The following is a 5,944-nucleotide window of genomic DNA, read 5'->3' on the forward strand; positions in this document are numbered from 1 at the left end:
CCCGCCACTACAGCGCTGTAGAAACACAAAATTACTGTGTATTTGGAGTGTGGGAGAAAAACTATAAGTAACTCTCTGGATGTATTCAAGAGAGAGTTAGATTTAGCTGAAGATAGACACAAAAAGCTGGAGTAACTCAGCGGGACAGGCAGCATGTCTGGAGGGAAGGAATGGGTGACGTTCCGGGTCGAGACCCTTCCTCAGATTTAGCTCTAAGGGCTAAGCGAATCAAAGGATATGGGGAGAAAGCAGGAATGGGGTACAGATTGTGGATGGTCAGCCATGATCACATTGAATGGCGGTGCTGGCTCGATGGGCCGAATGCCCTATTTTCTATCTATTTTCACCAATCTTCTTAATCACCAATCAACATCTTGGCGGGATACAAGGGATTGCAGGTGCTGGTTTTTTAACAAAAGAAAGACTCCAGCGCTTTGTGTCTGTCACATCTTGGCGTTAGGGTTAAAAGCAAAACGGAATGGAAGGCAGCTCGACCTAGGACAAAATCCATGGGAGGGGTAGATAGGGCGAATGCACAGTGTCGCCCCTTCCCCACCCCCCACCAGAGTAGGGGAATCAGGAACCAGACATATGTTTAAGACGAGAGGGGAAAGATTGAATGGGAACCCGAGGGGCATTTTCTCGCACACAGTATATGGGGCAGCTGCTATAGCTGAGGCAGATGCAATAACAACGGTTAAAAGACATTTGGACTGGTACAAAGATAGGGAGGGTAGAGAGGGATATGGGCCAAACGTGGGCAGGTGCGACTAGTGTTGATGGGACATCTTGGTTCAGTTGGGCCGAAAGGCCTGTTTCCGTACTGTATGACTCAATGACTCTTAACAAATGGCACGGTGGCACAGCAGTAGAGTTGCTGCCTCACAGCGCCAGAGACCTGGGTTCAATCCTGAGTACGGGTGCTGTCTTTACGGAGTTTGTACGTTCTCCCTGTGACCACGTGGATTATCCCCGGGTGCTCCAGTTCCCCCCCACACTCCAAAGATGTACAGGTTTGTAGGTTAATTCGCTTCAGTAGAAATTGTGAATTGTCCATAGGGTGTGGGATAGTGCTAGTGTACTGGGTGATCGCTGGTTGGCGCAGACCCGGTGGTGGGCCGAAAGGCCTGTTTGCACGCTGTATCTCTAAACTAAACTAAAACATTTCATAACTGCAATATATTTTACCAAACACTTTGAAACAAAAGCACACATCATTTGGATGTATTGCGGAGAACACAAAGTACTGGAGTAACCCAGTGGGTCAGGCTGATTCTCTGGAGGGAATGGATAAGTGACGTACAGTGTGGGACATCTTGGTCAGCATGGGCAAGTTGGGCCGAAGGGCCTGTTTCCATGCTTTACGTCTCATTTGCACAATTGAATTTCACCATGAAATAAGAGAATCTTATCCCTGTTGTCATCCCTGTTTTTGTATACAAGCCCTCTTGAAATAAATGCTAGCATCGCGTTTGCTTTCTTTACTACCGATTCAACTTGCAGATTAACCTTTTGGAAATCCTGCACCAGCTCCCACGTCCCTTTGCACCTCCGATTTCTGGATTCTCTTCTCATTTCGAAAATAGTCTAAATTTCCTCCGTTTTGTTTTTGAGAAAAGTCCTGGATTTTCTTATGATGAAGGTTATACCGAATTCAATGGTCAAGTCCCATTGCTCCCGTGCCTTTTGTGTTAATTCATATTTCATGACAGCTGAATGAATCTCTAGTGGACCTTTTAGTTTAGTTTAGAGATACAGCGCGGAAACAGGCCCCACGGCCCACCGAGTCCGCACCGACCAGGCCAATTAACCTACGCCTTTGGAGTATGGGAGGAAACCGAAGATCTCTGCCTCAGAAGCAGTGGAGGCCAATTCTCTGGAGAGAGTTAGATAGGGCTCTTAAATATAGCGGCAGGAACGGGGTACTGATTGTGGATGATCACAGTGAATGGCAGTGCTGGCTCGAAGGGCCGAATGACCTACTCCTGAAGGGTTTTGGCCCGAAACGTTGCCTATTTCCTTCGCTCCATAGATGCTGCTGCACCCGCTGAGTTTCTCCAGCATTTTGTGTACCTACTCCTGCACCTAGGAGAAGAACGTACAAACTCCATACTAAGCACCCATAGCCAGGATCGAACCCGGGACTCTGGTATTGTAAGCGCTGTAAGGCAGCAACTCTACTGCTGCGCCACCGTGCCACCCTTAAGATGAGTGGTCCCAAGATCTGTAGACAATACTTGCACTATCCCAGAAGCTTAAAAGGTTCCTGCCTTTCTGTAACAGTGCTATTGCGTTTAATATTATAACAAAGATAATATATTTGATCACTTGTGTCTGCATCTCATTAATCAATAATCAATTTCCCGTTGCATATCAACCACCGGGCAATTTTCATTGACTCGGGTCAATATAGTCCAAACCAGTGTGCATCAGAGCAATCCAACCGATCATGCAACCGGCATTTGCTCGCCTGGTTTCAATCTCACTCCGTACCACATCTTTTCTTTGCTTTTGATTTGGAACAGCGTCTATCTCATTTTGTGTCGATCCATAGGATGGCTAATTGCAAAATGTTTAAAATAAATTAATTTAATTAACCTTTGGAGCCCCACATCTTTAACGGATAATCAGTCAGTTAATGTATTTCCCCAGCTGTTGCTCATTATATATGGTTAACCCTTTCAGCATTGGTAGTTGACGGGGTTTTAGTCTTTTTTTTGTGTGTATAAACCAACACCTGCAGTTCCTTGTATCAACTTTAGCATGAAGTGCTTCACAAACTATAGCATAGTTCAGTTGCAGTTGACCAAGTTTCTCTTTACATTACTTGTCGTGCTTGTGTACTCTGGGACAGTATGATTTTAGTGTTGGAGATACAGCGCAGAAACAGGCCCTTCGGCACATCGAGTCCACACCGACCAGCGATCCATGCACATTAAAACTATCCGACGCACACTAGGGACAATTTTTACATTTATACCAAACAAATTAACCTACAAACCTGTACGTCTTTGGAGTGTGGGAGGAAACTGGAGATCTCGGGAAAACCCCACGCGGTTATGGTGAGAATGTACAAACTCTTTACAGACAGCACCCGTGGTCAGGATCGAACCCGGGTCTCTGGCGCTGTGAGGAGGCAACTACACCGCTGCGCCACCGTGCCGCCACATCTGACTGGATATCACGCAAGCAAAGCTTTTCATTGTATCCCGGTGCACGGAACTAACAAACCAATACCAATGATAATATACATCATTGTGATGGAAATTGTATAAATGAATTGGAGAACATATTCTGAAGGACAGAGAATAAAACTCAGGAATATAAAATGGACAAGCTAGATGCAGGAAAATGTTCCCAATGTTGGGCGAGTCCAGAACCAGGGGCCACATCCTTAGAATAAAGGGGAGGTCATTTAAGACTAAGGTGAGAAAAAACTTTTTTCACCCAGAGAGTTGTGAATTTATGGAATTCCCTGCAACAGAGGGCAGTGGAGGCCAAGTCACTGGATGGATTTAAGAGAGAGTTGGATAGAGCTCTAGGGGCTAGTGGAGTCAAGGGATATGGAGAGAAGGCAGGCACGGGTTATTGATTGTGGCAGCCTATGGAGAAAGGGGAAGAATATAGATTTTATCGTGGAAAAATTGCAGCAAGGGATAGCCCAGGTGGAAGAGTGGGGAGTGAAATGGGGTTTTAAATTCTCTATAGAGAAGACAAAGACAATGGTTTTCACAAGGAAGAAAATTAAAGAGGATGTCTAGTTAAAACTATACGGCAACAATTTGGAAAGAGTAAAACATTTCCGTTTCCTGGGAGTCCATTTTGACTCCAGATTAACATGGAGGGTCCACATTACAAAAATAATTGGAAAATGCAAAAAAGCTATCAATGTAATGAGATGTTTAGCAGGTTTAGAGTGGGGAACAGATATATTATCTCTTAAACATATCTATGTATCACTGATCAGATCCAGACTAGAGTATGGCAGTATAGCTTATGGATCAGCATCTAAGTCAGTGTTGTCCGAGTTGGACAAAGTCCAAGCGGAAGCTCTAAGAATCTGTATAGGAGGTGTGCGGACGTCACCTGTATGTGCACTACAGGTGGAAACTGGGGAGATGCCGTTGAGACTGCGCCGCAGACAACTAATGGCTAATTACTGGCTAAGCCTTAAGGGTCGTGGAGAGAACCACCCAACAAAACAGGTAGTACAGGAGTGCTGGGAGCGAGGGGTGGCTCAGTCTGGAAGCTTCGGCTGGGTTGGAGAAGGTGTGGCAAGGGACATGGAAGTAGAGGACAAAGAGTTCTGCCCTGCAGTATTGTGGCCATCTGTTCCAATATGGTTACTAAACATCCCAAAAGTTGATCTGGAGATATGGGAGACAAAAAGGAGGGAAGAAAATTCGGACCTAAAAACAGAATACCATAACCATATATATAATAGATACAGGGAACACCTCTTAATTTTCACAGATGGATCAAAGGACCCAGTAGCTGAAACAACAGGGGCAGCTGTGGTAGTGCAAGGGATGAATGTTGAGATTTGCAAAAGAACAAATAACTATTTGGCAGTATATACAGTGGAACTACGCTATTTTGATGGCAGTTCGGTGGATAGAACAGGTGCAACCATGCAAAATATTAATATGTAGCGACTCATTGCAATCCAGAGTATTGGGTCTGGTGCATCCCATAGGCGGCCTGACCTATTGTATGAAATTCTACTGCTATTAAGCCAAGTAACAAGGAAGGGCAGTGACGTGACTTTGTTGTGGGTCCCAGCACACATTGGTGTGCTAGGAAATGAAAAAGTGGACAAATTAGCAAAAGAGGCCGTTAAAAAAGAGAACATAGAGGTAAACCTACAATTATCCAAATCTGAAGGAAGACACATTGTGTGGAAGAAAATAAATCAGGAATGGCAACAATACTGGGAACAGGAGACAAAGGGGAGACACCTCTATTCGCTACAAAATAGAGTGGGCATTACAGCAAGAAGAGGGGGGAACAGGAGAGAACAGGTAGTATTAGCAAGATTGAGGATAGGACACACTCACCTGAACAGCACATTAAAAATGTTGGGAAAACACCCTACTGGGCTGTGTGAGGAATGCCATCAGCCGGAAACAGTTCAGCATGCTCTAGTTGCATGTAGAAGATATGAAACAGAAAGAAGAGTTTTGATCAGTGAAATTAAGAAAATTGGAATGACAGATATATCAGAAAAGAACATTCTAGAGTGTGGAGGGGAAGGAAAAGGAGTAAAGGTGTTGTTTAATTTCTTGAGGGCCTCTGGCCTTATAAAAAGGATATAATGTAAAGACATGAGGACTGTGTAGTGAAGCCAGAAGGTGGCAGCAATGGAACATTATGGATGCCGGCTGCCGTAAAACTCCAAAGAAGAAGAAGAAGAAGAAGGGTTATTGATTGGGAACGATCAGCCATGATCACAATGAATGGCGGTGCTGGATTGAAGGTTCGAATGGCCTCCTCCTGCACCTATTTTCCATGTTTCTATGGATTACAATATTGATAAACAAGGATGTAGAACAGCCATGGTAAACATTTCATATAGGAAGGAACTGCAGACGCTAGTTTCAACCGAAAATAGACACAAAATGCTGGAGTAACTCAGCGAGACAGGCAACATCTCTGGAGGGAAGGAATGGGTGACGTTTTGGGTTGAGACCCTTCTTCATCTTGTCTATCTTCACGGTAAACATTTCATCTGTGCTGCAGGCTAAAGGCATGAAGAGATTAACTTTCAATGAAAACGTTGAGTGGATAAAGGCACATGGGTTAAAGTGAGGGGGTGAATATTTAATAGGAATCCGAGGGGTAACGGGTGGTGGGTGTATGGAACAAGCTGCCAGAGGAGGTAGTTGAGGCCGGGACTATCACAACGTTTAAGAAACATTTAGACAGGTACATGGATAGGACGGGT

This window comes from Amblyraja radiata, chromosome 19 (genome assembly GCF_010909765.2).
Source record: "Amblyraja radiata isolate CabotCenter1 chromosome 19, sAmbRad1.1.pri, whole genome shotgun sequence".
Lineage (NCBI taxonomy): Eukaryota > Metazoa > Chordata > Chondrichthyes > Rajiformes > Rajidae > Amblyraja > Amblyraja radiata.